At 43.2% G+C, this 17323-nt stretch overlaps 1 long non-coding RNA gene across 2 annotated transcripts; it reads right to left on the bottom strand.

Moving 5' to 3' along the window:
• Positions 1–16313: 16313 nt before the first annotated feature.
• On the bottom strand, positions 16314–17259 carry LOC145774771 (uncharacterized). Of its 2 annotated transcripts, XR_014290053.1 has the most exons (3): positions 16754–17259; positions 16500–16573; positions 16314–16399 (listed from the first exon to the last, which is right to left on the bottom strand). It is a non-coding gene; the product is annotated as an uncharacterized LOC145774771 (long non-coding RNA). The 2 variants fall into 2 exon arrangements; XR_014290052.1 differs by having other exon boundaries at positions 16314–16573.
• Positions 17260–17323: the final 64 nt, after the last annotated feature.

The following is a 17323-nucleotide window of genomic DNA, read 5'->3' on the forward strand; positions in this document are numbered from 1 at the left end:
ATGTCGAATAGTTCTACTAGTGAAATGATAATGAAAACTCTTGAAGGACTTTAACGAATGGTTCAGCACTTCCAGCAACTAATCAAAGTAATATTAACAGTGAACAGCAATAGTTTCCAACGATTACAACTAATAATCGAGTTTAACGTAATCCACTCACAGCTTCTCATACGATTCTAATTTCAATCAGAAATTATATTAGCATCAACTTTGCTTTACTCGTATTCAATAACTTCAACTCTCGATCAACAATAATCTTTGCGTCTATTGCCAACTACCACTACTACAATAATGATCTCTCATCAAAATAAAAACGCAAATTACACCACTATTTATAGCAGGTTGTTTGGTCTAGTAACTTCGAGAAGGTTTCGTAGTGTTTCAGAACTCATCGTTCTGTCAAGTTACATTTCACGTAAACATCTTTGTGACGTTATAAACCCTGCACCTGGCAAAACATGAGAAGCAAGAAAAAGAAGCTTCCAGACTTGCACGTAAGGTAAAATGTTCTAGAAATACGTCATGTAATAAAGATTGCGCAATCATAGGTTACTACAAGACAGTAACCGATCTTCTTCTTGCGTTTGAGGCCGCCACAGATCACGTTGTTACATCCAGGCGCAGCAGCCAATGGATTGTGTATTCATCGAGCGTTGTTAGGTCCACATGTCTATCTTGTGGTCGGTATACAGGACATTGATAGATAATGTGGTGTGCAGTTTGAAAATCTGAGCCACACGCACAAAATGGTGAATCGGCGAGGCCCCACTGGAACATGTTGCTGCTAAAACGGCCCACACCAGTCCGCAGGCGATTGAGCTTCACCCATTCCTTCCGGGGTAGTTCTGCTCCTGGTGGGGTGTTGGTATTGGGAAAGACTGTGAATTGGGTTGGTCTCGCAACTTCTCTCCATTCACGGTTCCAAACTTCGGAAATGTGGAAGTTCGATTTGCACATAGCTGCAGCATGTCGGGAGAACGGGCGTCGAGATTTCAAGCGCTGGGGCTTTTGGGAGTGCGAGTTTAGAACAATCTGGTTGAGGAGGTGGTCATCCCTTGACATAGCTTGTAGGACCAGACTACGTACGTGGTTTTCCCTACGAAGTCTACCTGGGGCGATGCCTGATAGTACCGGCAGAAAGTCAGTGGGAGTTGGAAGCAGGCAACCGGTGATTATTCTCATGGTGGTGTTGAGGGCAGTGTCAATTTTAGAAGTGTGTACGCTGCGGCACCAAGTGGGTGTTACAGACGGTTGTTCGCCTGGTCAAACGTCATGTAGAAACCGTTCGGGTCTACTGAATATTACGTCATGGAAATTCCTAAAACATGAGCCAAAATTGCACCATCGTCCGTAAGACTCGTGTCAGACCGGTTTAAACCTGTTTCAGTTTGAGACCTGTTTGGACATGAAATATTGCGTCACGAACTGCTCTCGTGCCTTTGAGTTATCACAAATTTTTCTGATTCATTCTCGAAGTTGTTTGTTGGAAGTCGGTCGCACATTTAACTGGTTTATTTGGTGCTTGCTAGCTGGACAAATTCTCCGTCTTTTATCCAAGTAATCTGTATCGTAGTGACAGTTTTAGAGGTGCAAGGAGTTGCAACCCCATTTCGATAGCCGCGGGCTAATTTTACAGAAATACACTGTTTGAAAAGAAGTTCAAGTGTGTGTTTCTTCGGTCATTATATACAGACGAACGGATTCGGGAACTTTATGTTAAAATTTTCCCACGAAGAGATTATGGTTTACCGCTGTGACCATAAAAAATAAAAGACGAGTTCTTGTCAGTTGGTAGGTCAAGAAGAAATTAAAGCAAGAAAAATAAAAAACGAATTTGTTAGCTGGTAGGCCAAGAAGCACTTGAAGGCATAAAAATAAACGACGTGTTTGTTGTCAGCTAGTGCAGAAGAACTAATTAGAAGTACAAGAAATAATAAAAGAAGATTTGTTGGTTGGTAGTCTACACTCTTACAGAAGCAAAGAAAAGTAAAGACAATTCTTCTCAGTTTGGTACAGAAGAAAAATAACTTTGACATTCATTGGCAAGAAAGAAGATTAAAAGACAATCCATCTGTGCTTGTAGATTCAAGTGGAAGAATCCAAGCAAGTTTTGTGGACTTTAGGACTTCATACCCGTACAGCTACGGTATCGTGCATTTAAATTCTTTTTTGTATTTTTACGGTCTTGGCAGTTAAGTTTTTTATAACTACTGTAGCCTAATAAATTTGTGTGTTTGTGTAACTTAATTTTTTTAATTGTTAAATTTAGCCCCAACATTTAATATGTCTACACTCGGTGGCGACAAGGACTCGAACGCCGTAGACTCGACTGAGTTTAAGCCTGATGATGTTCTTTGCGGTCGGGCAGGCCATTATGGGGAGGGACCCAATAACGATGAGGCTAAGTCAGTCGAGAGGCCCGGCATCTTAGACGGGATATTTTGACTCAAATTGGGGAACTTTCTGTAGCCCTAGGTTCTTTGAGTGATAAGCAGGAACTGTTAATTTTTCGATCTAACTTATCTACTTTAGAAGAGGAATTACGGCATTTCCATGCTCTTTTGACTACAATCTTTAACTCTGCAATCTTGGCAGAACTTCGTGATAGGGTAGATCCCGAATTTAACTCGTTAAAAAATAACTTTGAACAAAAAGAAAGTGAGTTCTCAGATATGTTGGATGCTGACATACATCCTGAGGATAGCGCCTCAAATGTAAGCACTAGGATGTCTAAGAGTTCGTCTCGGATAGTTGCACAAATTAACCTACAGCTAAGACGAGAGGAGCTCCAGATCCAAGCTGAGGCCGAAGCAAGAGCTGCTGAGGCCATCGCGAGAGCTGAGGCCATACGAGCTGAGGCTGCCGTGAGAGCTGCTGAGGCTGCCGCGAGAGCTGAGGCCGAAGCGAGAGCTGCTGAGGCCATTCGAGCTGAGGCTGCCGCGAGAGCTGAGGCCGAAGCGAGAGCAGCTGAGGCCGCCGCGAGAGCCGAAGCTAGAGCTGCTGAGTTCGCACTCAAAGACGCTCAGTTGAGGGCTGAACAACGTAAAGAGGTAGTTTTAGCTGAATATCGATCAGAGGCGGGCTCCCGGCGTAGCTCTAAGAAGAGCTCTTCTAGGCATTCCAGAAATGAACATCAATCGCAGTTTAATTTACATAACCTTTTCCAAACGCCCGTTCAACCTGTGAGTGGACCAGGGCAATCCACACGTTTTCCAGCTGTTTCAGGAGGTCTCGGGGCCGCGGCTAAGGGTCTTCCGAATGCTGTAGAGCCAAGGTCTGCGAGTTACAACCGAACTCCTCCCCCAGAGCGTACAGGTCACGGGGCCGCCATTAGCAGTAATGCTTTGCCCCCTTCACAGTTTTCTGCGCCGCTAGGTTTTGATCGCCCAGCTACACGTAACTTGGGTGGTTGTGAGAGGCGTATCGCGTCTCCTGATTTTAACGTGTGTGAGGATCGTGATCGGGCTGTGCATGTGACTGAGCCCACTCAGCCCCTTAAGGGATATAGCTTGTCTTCTCCCGCTAAATCGAGTTCTCAACAGCAGGATTGCTTTTTTGAATACCAAAATAGTAGGACGTTTTTCGATAAGGCGGCCTTGATTGGTTACGATGGTAATAATATGCCATTTATCTTCTTTAAAAATCGTGTTACGGCCTTAATGGCAGCTTCGCCCTTTAAGGGGACTCGTTTGACTTTGTTACAAGCAGCTTGTGTTAGGACAGCTGCGCAAACGATTGCTAATTTGGTTTCTGACACCCCTGGCTTGTCAGAGGAAGACAGGATAGAAATGTCGTTAGCTCGCTTGTCCCAGCGTTTTGGGGTTCGTGGAGGTCTTTTTGCAGAACCAGAAATTAGAAAGTATCGCTATGGTAGCAAATTGACTTTGACCTCTTCCAGTGATCTGAAAGAGTTTAAAGATGAATTGTCGCAGTGTTTGCTTTATGCGCAAGCTTATGGTCAGCGTGATAAATTAGAAGGACGTTTTGTTTTGGATTTGGCTAAGCGACTCCCGTTTGACGCTAAGCAGCGTTATCTTGACTTTTTAGGTGATCCGTATGGTGGCACTGATGAGCCTACCTTTCAGAGTTTGTTTGAATTTGTAGTACGGGAGGAAACGCGTAAGTCGACTGATTTTAGCATTATGCTAATGGGCGATTCTGGTGAGTCGCAGCAATTTAAAAAGTTTGGCAAAGAAAAATTGCCTTCATGTCCGGTTAGGCAGACGTCCGTAAAACCCCATGATGATGTGATGTCGGGGAGTTCGCAGTACTCGACTGTTGTTGGCGCACCGCGCGGTGGTGAAGCCAGACGTAAAAACCTACCGGCATGCATTTGTTGTTCGTCACGTGGTCAAGTTGAATATCAGTTTTTGTCTAATTGTAAAGAATTTTTGCGCTTGACACCTAAAGATCGGAGAGATGTCATTGTGAAAGCTGGCAAATGCTTGAATTGTTTGCGCCAGCATATGGTTAGGGATTGCGTTCATGCAAATAACTGTCGTAAGTGTGGGCCTAACAACGATAGGAAACACTATTTTCTTCTGCATGATTTTTATGTGACGTCACGTGATTCTCTGGATTCGGTTGGCAAAGATGATACTGGTGCCAGAGTTCCTGTGCGTACTGTTAAGATTGGAAATGTTAAAGCAGCCTTTAACCGCGTTACTGCTGCTCGTGTTTTGAATCCAATGACTGGCAAATCGAAGTTGGTGTATTGTCAGCATGATCCTGGTTCGCAGTTGACGTTTGTTTCGAGTGATTTGGTGTGTGAACTTGATCTTAAACCGTACGATAAAGCGTCGTTTAAAATGGATACCCTGGCTGGTCAGAAAGCTACTTGTGCTGACCTTGTCAAACTCAACATCCAGTCGTTGGAGACAGATGAACTGTTTTGTGATATAACCTCGGTGGTTAACCCAGCTTGGGCTGATGATGTTAAAACTTTACCGCATAAACAAGATTTAAATGGTTTCCGTCATTTTCATGACGTGAATATGTTTCATTTGAATGATTGTAGTACTGTAGATGTACTGATTGGCAACGACAACGCTTATTTGATGTGTGCAAAAAAAGAGCGTGTTGGTGAAAATCGTAGTGAACCACATGCTTTACTCACTCCTCTCGGCTGGTTGGCTTGTGGTGGTAAGTCACCCTTAGATGAAAGCGTTGCTAAAGTGTGCAGAGTGCAGACGTCTTCAGAGTCGGATGTCATCTCTGGCTTTCAGCGTAAAATTGAGTCTCGTGATATGGAAATAGCAGACCTGAATAAAGTCATTCAGGATTTGACGTTGCAAAATGAAACCTGTGAATTGTCTCGCAATGATAAGTTGGCTAGAGAACTTGTTGAACCGAATATTGAGTTGAAAGATGGTCGATTTGAGATACCTGTTCCGTTGAAGGAAGATATTGATCTACCTAACAATTTTGTGTTGGCGTCAGATAGAGCTGCTGCTTTAAGAAAGAAAGCTTTAAAACAACCTGAACTTCGTGATTTCCTTACTGACACCATGAAAGATCTTAAATCAAATGGCTATATTGAGCGTACTGGTGAAGCAGGAAATGTCAAGGGATTTGAATGGTATTTACCATACTTTGTTACGTCACAATTAAAAAAGCGCATTGTTTACGATGGCAAGTCTGAATTTCGAGGAACTTGTGTTAATGATGTAATGTTTTCGGGTCCTGACTTGTTAAACCCTCTGGTAGATGTCTTGGCTAGATTTCGGCTTGGTAGATTTGGTCTCATGGCTGATGTGACTAAATGCTTCTTTCAAATAAAGTTACCCGAGTTGATAGGATCAGCTGAATTTCACAACGCCCTGAGACAGAGAGAGATAAACTGGGAATTTATACCTCCGTATGCTCCGGCGCAAGGTGGCGCCTGGGAGGCAATGGTTAAACAATTTAAAATTGCATTTTTTCACATTTTGGACTCTTCAAGTCGTAAGCCCAATTTTATTGAACTGCTTACGTACACAGGCAGTGCCGTTCGGATCGTGAACGAACGCCCTTTGGTACCTTTGAGTGACGACCCTAGAGATTTTACTGTCATCACCCCTGCCTCACTTTTGACCCCATACTTAGACCCATACTGTGCTGTTGGGCAACCACATGATCGTGACCAATTAAGAAGGGATTATCGGTTCAATTTGTCACTTTCTCATCAGTTTTGGAGTAAATGGATCGATTTTTACTTGCCAGGTCTTCAGGGCCGGAAAAAATGGCTAAAAATGGCCGAGAATTTGGAGCCTGGTCAACTTGTAGTGGTAGGTTCTCTCCAGGACATTGGTAAACGTGGGAAGTATCAACTTGGGAGGGTGCATGAGGTAGTTCCACAAATTAGGAAAGGGAAGCCTGTGGTTCGTAGAGCTAAAGTTGCCGTCTGCAACTATGATGAGAGTACAGGGAAAGTGAAAGTAGACTGTGTGTTGAGGGATATTTCGTGCCTCGCCCCCGTAAAGAACACCTAAGTGTTAGGGTTTGAGCCTGGTTTTGTCTGCGGTGGCCGACACTTGTCTGAGCCCAGAACAGTCGGTTATTATCGCAACCATTGTATATAGCGTCATTTTTTGCGTGTACCTACTACCTATGGTACCAATTTCATGTATCGTCGTGTTTATTCTTATTGCTGTTCATTCTTTGCATGCCCTTTGTATTTGCGTATTAACTTAAACGTGAGTGATTCAAACAATTTGTGTATCATGTGTTTTTATTCATTGGCTCACAATTGTCGTCAATTCTTTTTTAGTTATGCCATGTCAGACTGTCATAACTAGGGGCCGCTATGTTACAGACGGTTGTTCGCCTGGTCAAACGTCATGTAGAAACCGTTCGGGTCTACTGAATATTACGTCATGGAAATTCCTAAAACATGAGCCAAAATTGCACCATCGTCCGTAAGACTCGTGTCAGACCGGTTTAAACCTGTTTCAGTTTGAAACCTGTTTGGACATGAAATATTGCGTCACAAACTGCTCTCGTGCCTTTGAGTTATCACAAATTTTTCTGATTCATTCTCGAAGTTGTTTGTTGGAAGTCGGTCGCACATTTAACTGGTTTATTTGGTGCTTGCTAGCTGGACAAATTCTCCGTCTTTTATCCAAGTAATCTGTATCGTAGTGACAGTTTTAGAGGTGCAAGGAGTTGCAACCCCATTTCGATAGCCGCGGGCTAATTTTACAGAAATACACTGTTTGAAAAGAAGTTCAAGTGTGTGTTTCTTCGGTCATTATATACAGACGAACGGATTCGGGAACTTTATGTTAAAATTTTCCCACGAAGAGATTATGGTTTACCGCTGTGACCAGTGGGGGAAGCATATTCGGAGGTGCTGTAAACAAGTGCAAGAGCACTTGTACGGAGTGTGGATGTACTAGCACCCCAGGATGTTCCAGCTAGGCATCTCAGCAAGTTGTTGCGTGCTGATAGCTTAGCATGGAGGGCTTCAGCATGGTGTTTGTAGGTTAATTGTCGGTCAAGCTTCACTCCTAGGTAGGTGGGACACGGGTTGTGTGGGAGTGGGTTTCCGTTGAGAGAGACTGACAATTGGCGCGTAGATTCCATGTTGCAAAGGTGAAAAGGTGTGACGGTGGTCTTTTCCAGGCTCAGTTTCAGCATCCACAGCTTCAGGTAGTCTGCGATTTGGGCCATGTCATCTGTAAGTGCTTCCTCTACCACATGCCAGGACTTGTCAGAATTGAGTAGTGCCAGATCATCAGCATAACCGTACTGGCGTGACGTAGTCTCTGGCATGTCACTAATGTAGATGTTAAATAGTAGGGGTGATAAGCATGATCCTTGCGGAACACCGTTTTTTAAGCGGCGGGGCCGGCTGCACTGCCCGTCACTCGTCTTAAGCAAAAAGGTCCGATTTGCAAGAATATTTGCGAGAAATCGCACTACCTTTTTGTCTGGGATCATGCGAAGGAGCTTTAGGGTTAGCCCTTGGTGCCACACAATGTCATAAGCAGCAGTGAGGTCCACCAAGATTACTCCTGCTTTTTTGCCCTTCTCGAAACTTTCCTCAATATCCTCGGTCAGCTTGACTGCTTGATGAGTCGTACAGCGTCCGTGCCGAAATCCAGCTTGTTCTTTTGGTAGCTGGGGATCAACAACTGGCTCGAGTCTAGTTAGCAGGAGCCGTTCCAGGACCTTGTATGGGACGCAGAGTAGTGATATTGGGCGATAGCTCTTGGGATCATCAGCTGGCTTGTTTGGTTTAGGTACTGCCACTACAGTTGCTTTTCGCCAGATTTTAGGTATGGCCTGGAGGGTCAGGCAAGCAGAATAGAATCTTTTCAACCATGCCAGACATTTGGAGCCACAGTGCCTCAAGAATTCTAGAGGGATGTTATCGGGCCCTTGTGCCTTCCCGCTTTTAACTTGTTTGATGGCAGACGCAAGTTCTCTGGTGCTGAAGGGGGCTGACAGATGGCCATCTGCGCTTGGGGAGTTCCAGAGCCTGCTGCATTCCTGCTTCACTGCAAGGGCATGCTTCTTGTTTGCCACTTTACATTTGCCATTGGCTAGGAGCTGTTGTGCTGTGGCGTTAGCGGTTACAGGGCATCGTTTAGGATTGGAGGTGCGGCCTGTAAGACGATTGAAGGTTTTCCATGCAGCTCTGCTTGAGTGGGTGAAGTCAATGCCTTGCACTGTGTCTTCCCAACGCTGCTTACGTTTAATGTTGAGGTGTTCTAACAGATCAGTGGCAGTCATGGATGTCTCTTTACTGGTTTTTGAGGCCAGGAACGCATCATAGCGTTTGTTGCACTCTTCGTCCCATGATGGTATAAATTGACGACGGAATCCACGGGGGATGGACTTCATTGCTGCCACAAGTAAGGTTTTGCAGAAGGCTTTATAACACTTCTCCAGTCCGTCAGAAGTTGGTTCTGGGAGGTACCGGGTTGTCTTTTCAACCAGGAGTGTGAACTTGGTCCAGTTTGCCTTGCGAAAATTCCACCTCTTCACAGGTTTGCTTGGGACTGGGTTGAATGGGTTTTCAGGGGTGATGAGCGATGGTCTATGTTGGGACTTAGGAAAGGGGCTAGGGATGGTACGGTTTGGTAAAGGTCCTTTTAGGTTGGCAAAGGCCAGGTCTGGATTGGTTGTTGTTTTCCATCTTCCTGACAAAACACTGTCTGGTTGTTTTGAGTTGAACATTAATTGGATACCAGTGACAGCTGCCCATGATTCAAGCGCTATGCCGTCTGCATTTGAGTGGCGGTAGCCCCAGGTTGTGCTGTGGGAATTGAAGTCTCCGGCATATATGCATGGTGGAGCAAAGGCGGGAATGGAGTTAGCTTGCAGACGTGTATTTGGTGGTTTATACACGTTGATCACAGCTGTGCCTTCGATTTCAGTGGCTGTCCATTCAACTTCACAGTCAGGGTTGGATGAAGCAATCGGTATCCACTTAGCGGAGTTCTTTACATATGTGGCTATTCCATAGCTATTGCTATTGGTGCATGCTGCCAAGGTATATCCACTGATCTTTGACTTCGACACTTTGGTGGTGTGGGTTTCTTGCAAGAGTAATGCAGTCACGTTATGCTCTTGTGTGAGATGTTCCAACATGTCGCATTTGGCTTTGGTAAGGCCTTCAACGTTTAGCTGCAAGATTGTTACTCCAACAGGATGAATTTCTCTCATTGGACGCCGGGGCCGAGGGTTTATCCTTTTACCACCCCAGGTGCCCTGTGAGTTGCGGTCTCTGATTGTTGCCATTCGCTTCATTAATTTGAATTACCAGGACTCACCACGAGGAGGTTGGCAACATGAGTCCCACAGTAACCGATAAACAACACATCACAGTAACCGATAATAACACATCACTCAAAAATTCCACAATCAAAACAGCACGCTCGGTCAAGATACAAAGCAGCCCGTCGCAAGGCCTTGCACATTGATTGTAACACTACGCATTCTATAGAAAGTTTTCCAGGTTTTTCCAATGCTGGGTTTTTAATATTTTTTTGGGTATTTTTTATCATAACCAAACTTAACAAAAACACAAAAGAGTTATCTTGTGCTAAAACAACAAACTCTCTGACAGGCGCGGATCTAGGAGTTTTTTTTGGGGGGGGCCAGAAAATTTGAAAATGAATTAAAAAGTAATAAAGATAAAACAGATATGAACAATCAGTGGCGTAGCCAGGAATTTGGGGAGTTTTGACGGCGTGTTCGCAAAAGGCGACACCCAGCGGCGGGGGGTCTGGGGGGCCTCCCCCAGAAAATTTTGAAAAATTATTTTGAATTTGGTGCATTCTGAGAGCATTTTCAAAAAAATATGGGTATAAATATTCCTGTAAAATGGTGCTGTCCGGTGGCATAGCAAAAGGATAAGATCATGTTTTCTTCGGCATTTTTTCGGTAATAAAGCTAAGTCTCTATGTTTTCTTGTTGCTAATTCCTGGCTGAGATGTTTGGTATTGGCAAAACTTGCTCTTTCAATGCAGTTTCGCTTAAAATTAGGCAAACTTTGTTTTAGAGACATAGAGACTGAAAGCATCATTCTCAATATCGTGACGTCACACGCGTGCCAAAGGGGGTTTGTAAGTCCGCTGTGAGACTAATATCAGCTGTTTAGAAGCATATCAATCCATTCAACAATTTCTCACAAAATTTCGGGGGGGCCCGGGCCCCTTGGGCCCCCCCCATAAATCCGCGCCTGCTCTCTGATGGCATCCAGGCCGGATAGCGACTGTCAAAACAGCGACTGTCATAATGGCGACTTCATAATAGCGACGTAATGAAGTGAGCGACATTCCAAACAGCGATTGTATAAATGCCGACTGCATTAAAACAGCGACTGTTATGATAGCGACTTAACACTTTAAACCGAACCAAACCGAACCCAGCTACTACAAGGCAGAGACCTGACTCAGCAAATGAAAAGATACGTGACAATGAACACACGAATCACTGTTGTACAGCAAAATCGAGGCCAGTATGATCTGCGGCAGTTCCTTCGAGCCCTTGCTCACAAATTAGAAATAAACGTGGCATGATTTTTATTGCAAGACTTTTGGTTGTTTTAAAGTCCCTTTTGGTTTCAATCTTTTTCTAGACCCTGAATTTTATTGCAAGGCTTGACGACTTTCTGTTGTTTGGCTTGACTAGCCTATTTCTTTTTAAATCATGTGACTTCTATGGATAGTCCAAATAAAATGTTGTTTTAAACTCCCTTTTGGTTTCAATCTTTCACTACGCAGTGTTTGCCTATTTGTGCGTGCATACGTGTGTAGAGAGGTGTGGGGGATGGAAGGTATGTGTGGAGGGGGTGAAAGAGTGCGTGTGCGCGTAAGCCTTGGATTTAATAAAAGAAGTGAGGTCGCTGTTGTGGCAGTCGCTGTTTTTGATGAATCGCTGTCGTGTAGTCGCTCTATTGACAGTCGCTGTTTTAAATGAATCGCTGTCGTGTGGTCGCTCTATTGACAGTCGCTGTTCTGACAGTCGCTATTTGGAACCCGAGCCCTCTCTGATCACATGAGCATAGAACATTCTTCCTTTGTTAAACTGAAAAAAAGGGAAATGGTTTAAAAGATAATTGCTTTCTTTGGGAAATGGTGCATGTTAGAAAGCGTTAGAGGAAAAAATTAAATGAACACAAATAAAATGTTTTATTCACTTTCACCCACTCCAGTTTTATCGATATGCAGATGTTTAATAAACGATGTCCACGTCCGTGGTCATTTATGGAACGAATGTTTGGTGGAATTCGTGGTTGGGAATATGGGAATCAAAAACAAACTTCTATGAATCCATCATGACTTTCTCTATTTCGCAATCTCACATTTTCATCGATTGAGAAGTGGAAACATTTAGAATGAGCGGAAAGTGTTGAGGCTCATTGACGTGGTGAGCGCCACAGATGTCACGTAATTAGCCAGCACTTCTCTTCAGAGGTGTATGCTAGGAGCCAACACTAAGCATGAAACTGGAACTGAACAGAACTGAACCTTAGGATCCGCGGACCCCCGGTTGATAACCACTGCTTTAGAGGGAACGGGAAGTGTTGAGGCTCATTGGCGTGGTGAGAGCCACAGATGTCACGTGATTAGCCAGCACTTCTCTTCAGAGGTGTATGCTAGGAGACAACACTAAGCATGAAATTGGAACGGATTGTCACATGTATTTCTTGTATTACTGTAATTAATACAATACCATCGTAGCGTCAAATAAACGTTGTTTCAAAATGGTATTTCAAATCATTACACTTTTGTTTGTTGAAGGATAAAAGGTCAAATTCTATCAGAAAGCAATAGCCTACGCAAACCATAGAAATTTTATGATCAGCGAGTTCTTTTCTAGCACAAGAAAACTCTTTTGTGTAATTAGTAGGTTTCGTTGTGGCAAAAAATATGAAACAAACATAGCCCAGCATTGGAAAAACCGCAAAGCTTCCCATGCGTAGGTTAATGCCTTCTGATGGAAGTTGATCCAATATCCTTCAACAAACAAAAGTGTAATGGTTTGAAATACCATGCAAAAACAACGTTTATTTGACGCTACGATGACATTTTATTAATTATTATCACAAGAAATACATTTTGACGATCTGTTCCAGTTTCATGCCTAGTGTTGGCTCCTAGCATGCACCTCTGAAGAGAAGTGCTTGCTAATCACGTGACATCTGTGGCTCTCACCACGCCAATGAGCCTCAACACTTTCCGCTCATTCTAAATGTTTCCACTTCTCAATCAATGAAAATGTGTGATGTTGAAATGAAGAAGGCCATGATGGATTCATAGAAGTTTAAAATTGAAATTGACTATCTGTATTTTGCCATCACACATTTTTCAATGATTGAGAAGTGGAAACACTTTAGACTTTAAAGGATAATTTCTTTCATTGTGAAATGGTGTATGTTAGAAAGCGTTAGAGGAAAAACGATTAAAAAAACATGAATAAAATATTTCATTAATATTCACCCACTCCGGTGTCACCGATGTGAAGATGTTTAATAAACGATGTCTATGTATGGAACGAATGTTTGGTAGAAGACGGATATTGTAGCTTTTTTACATCATCAGTGCTGCTCTATTTTTGTAGCCTATTGGTTGCACTTATAGCTTCCACGTCGAGCTTATAGTAGAGTGCAACTTTTTTTCCTTTCTAAAAAGCTCACATATGTTATTTTTGCATTTCTACAGATTTAAGTTTCGACAAATATGAAATTTGTTGTGTTTATTGCAACTTTTTTTGTTTTATTTATGTTTGCTCTTGTTCCTCCAGCGAATCAGATGAAATCTGTTTTCCGAGACCAGTTGGTGCCAAGGGAGAGAAAGGAGATACTGGAAGTTGCACTTGCGATCTCACTGAAGTAATGAAGTTGGAACAAAGAATTGAATCACTTGAAGGTATCAACAACCTAATTGCAGTGATCCTGTAACATAAAGCGGTTTCCAAACTTTTTTCTATTACAAATGCACTTATAAGAATTTGCCGAACTTGCGATGCACTAATGACGATTGATGTCGTACATGTACGATACTTGAAGAAGTTATGTCATAAGCAGTGGCGTAGCCAAGGGGTGTGTGTGGGAGGGGGGTGGGGATTTCAACCACCCCCCCCCCCTTTGGCAGGTGTGTGACTTCACGATATTGAGAAGGATGCTTTCAGTCTCTTTATGTCTCTAAAACAAAGTTTGCCTAATCTGAAACAAAACTGCATTAAAAGAGCGAGTTTTGCCAATACCAAACATTCAAACATCTCAGCCAGGAAGAATTTGCAACAAGAAAACATAGAGACTTAGCTCTATTTCCGAAAAATGCCGAAGAAAACATGATCTTATCCTTTTGCTATGCCACCGGACAGCACCATTTTACAGGAATATTCATACCCACATTTTTGTTGAACATGCTCTCAGAATGCACAAAGTTTAAAGTAATTTTTCAAAGTTTATTGGGGGAGGCCCCGCAGACCTCCCTCCGCTGGGTGTCGTCTTAGGCAGACACACCGTCGGGCTTTGCCAGCAGGCCGTCAACCCCCCCCCCCTTTCAAAATTCCTGGCTACGCTACTGCTGGTCATAAGCTATATGTGGACACAATGGGCTAAAACCAGTAGACCATATGCTGATTTAGCTTTTTTTTTCTGTAGATTTCATCAAAAATGAAAAAAGATTTTGCGACTATTCGCAAAAAATTTCTCTTCATTTTTAAACAATATCTCATTGCAATCGCAGTCATGGCAAAACTGTAAATGCTATAGCCTACTGGACTGCAGACTGTCGTTTGCATTTTTCTAAAGTAAGCATTGATCAACAATCTGCTGTCTTGAAATTGAAGTTGAACATACATACATAGTCTATGGACGCTCTTGGCTTACGCCGATTTAGCACTTTACTGTATGCACCTTGCTATGCATTGCGCATTGGCTTAGGCTGGGCAGCATTTGAAAAGAACAAAAAGATTCTAACATCCGATAGACTCCCAATCAGACTGAAAGCAAAAATTTTCAACACCTACGTTTTACCAGTCGTGCTGTACGGTCTAGAATGCGTAAATTGGACATCATCAACAATGAAAAAACTCACTACCTTCCAAAATCACATCATGAGAAGCATGACCAACAAAAGGTTACTTGATCACATAAAAATAGAAGATCTTTTAACTATGACAAAACTACATCCAATTGCAGCAATAATAAAATCAAACGTTTTAAAACTGTTCGGCCACACTAAAAGATCACAATTCGGAATCAGCAAACTTTGCACAGAAGGCAAAGTAGAAGGAAAAAGAAAACGTGGCAGACAACCAAAACGATGGCAAGACAACATTCAATCATGGACCGGACTCCACTTGACGACACTGGGCGAGTTGGCTCAAAATCGCCACTCTTGGAAACAAATAAGCCATGTTGATGCGCAATCTGCCGCAGGCGGAGATAACGACTAATGATGATGCATTGCGCAAAGCTCACTGCTTGCAGTTTGAGCACTTTGGCAAGGTTGGCAGTAGTACTATTGTTGGTGTTTAGGTACCACAAATGGGAAAATATCACATGGAGGTATATATATATCGCCATGGCCATTCCATCAAATATCATTAACGACACTGGATCTGTATTTTCATCTTTCAATATTTTAGAATATCACACACTACCTTCTCCTGATATGCTGTTCTTGCCCGTTCGGATTAACCTCGCGTTGCTCTTAACACATCGATAAACATGATTTCCCGATCAACTCGATGCAACCTCCAAAGTTTCATCCCACTATTATATATTTTTCCTGGTAACGTAGCCTATAGTCATATCTACGCTTCGATCGCTAGTCCCCCCGACCCAGGTGGGTGAACCTGCCCCAACGTCTGGCCAGTGCACATCCGTGCTCGTTAGTTCAACGTCAACACTTTTCCAATAAGTAATGCATACAATATATTCCCACCTAACTTAGTTTTTTTTATACCAATTAATTAAGCCTTTGCTCCAGATTTTATAGAATTTTCGTCTCCCACGAGTATTTAAATTGTCATTGTAGCTCAGCTTCTCTTCCTCGTGGGAGATCCCAAAGTTTATCCTCTCCGCCTACGGGCAGACCGGGTAGGCCTATATGAGTCAAACGTACCTGTGTTTCTGTCACGTGATGGAGACGTGGGCGCTGCCCGGCTTTAAAACATCTGCCGGTACCAGTCGCCCCACACGACGGGCCGCCCGGCCCGTCGTGAGCTGACCTTTTTGCGTTTGCGAAAAGCTAAGCCCATCTCCCTGGCCCGTTCCACCATTCTAAATTTTGCGGACGAGTCGCACAAAATTTTCGATCCACACTTTCCTTCCACAGGTACCTAGACTCCCCAGCCTGGCCTCCGCGACCTAAGCTGGTGGACTTCCCTCCCGGGTGCATCGCCACCCCATAATCACGACGCTCCCCGCTTCCGCGGGGCGTGGCAGGCCGGTTCTTTAAAGTCTCTGACCTGGCTATGTTTATTGTGTTCTTCTCGCCGTGTCAATTATTTTGTACTCGTGCGTTGTTGATCAAAATAAAACAGTTCATCACCACTGGGGAGACCGGAAAGTCGAAACGGTGGGCACTGCCTGCAGTTATAGCCTATGTAGGCTATATATATTCGCTGATCGTATGACCATTTTGGGCATAGGCATATTAGGGCATAGCCCACCAGTAATTTGGTTTTCTTACAGCCTATAATAATGTAAGAATTTTATTTTCGAACGACTCGCAGAAAACGTCTCACCAGACAAAGATTGGTTTGCACCAGGAAATGGATACCAATATCTGCTAACGTCATCCAAACAGAATTGGCAAAAGAGTCGAACACTGTGTCAAAGTATGTGTAACGTACGAACACGCACACAGAGTGACGGTAATGTATTCAACTGTCGACGACAACGACAGCGACGACAACGAACAAGCAGAAGGTCAAACGAAGAAGAAGGTTTCTGTGACAACACAGCAAAACAACGATTAGCAAACAAAACTTACGAATTAGGCCTAATGCGGAATTACAGATGACGAATTATAGGCCTAATGAATTCTTACCGACTATTTTGTGGCGCACGGAACAGCACAGGGAGAAACCCAACAATTGAAAATTCTACCGTTGTAGATCGAAACTGAACATATAAACGGTAAACAGTAAAATATTATGCTATAAATTTCACATCATAGGTGTGTCCCGTACTTGATTTAAACATCGGGAAATAAGACGAGGTACTTATTACACTTAACCATTGACACTAAAATTCACATTGGCCTAGCCTATCACAAAGGTTGCAGTAGGATGTTAAGCTTACCGTGAACTGTGATAATCACTGATTTGGCCACATAGGCCAACGGCAACGACAGATGAAATTGCTGCACAGAGTTCAACTATGCTTCAACCACACAGTACATTAACGCAGTAGGCTAACTCTTATTCAACTAAAAAACAGCAGCACCGTTAAATAGCTAGAATTAACTACCAGTCGCTAACTATAGTTGCTGTAAACGTTAAGCTGATCTTTACATGTAGCCTACTGCCACTTAACAAAACTCAAAGCACAAAGAAACGTAGTAACGAACGCAAAGGCGCAAATGTAATTATGACGTAACGATCACACCTCGAGGTGAGACAGCAGGGGTTGCCAGGTGCTACTTAGGGAATCCGAATTTAGTTTTTAAACATAGAAAAGGAGGCGGACAAATACGACGTAACACCCCCACACAAAAATAGGAACTGAGTGAACATTTTTTACGATCAAACTAAGTCGTGTTTGGAACGATATGTTTCACAATCCAATCAGCCTTCAAGAGGACCCTCATGAACAAAGGGTTGCAAATGCAGTCACTTATCACAATTAAAGGCAAATTTCGAAGCAGGTAGT

The sequence above is a fragment of the Aplidium turbinatum genome, chromosome 7 (genome assembly GCF_918807975.1).
Source record: "Aplidium turbinatum chromosome 7, kaAplTurb1.1, whole genome shotgun sequence".
Taxonomy (NCBI): domain Eukaryota; kingdom Metazoa; phylum Chordata; class Ascidiacea; order Aplousobranchia; family Polyclinidae; genus Aplidium; species Aplidium turbinatum.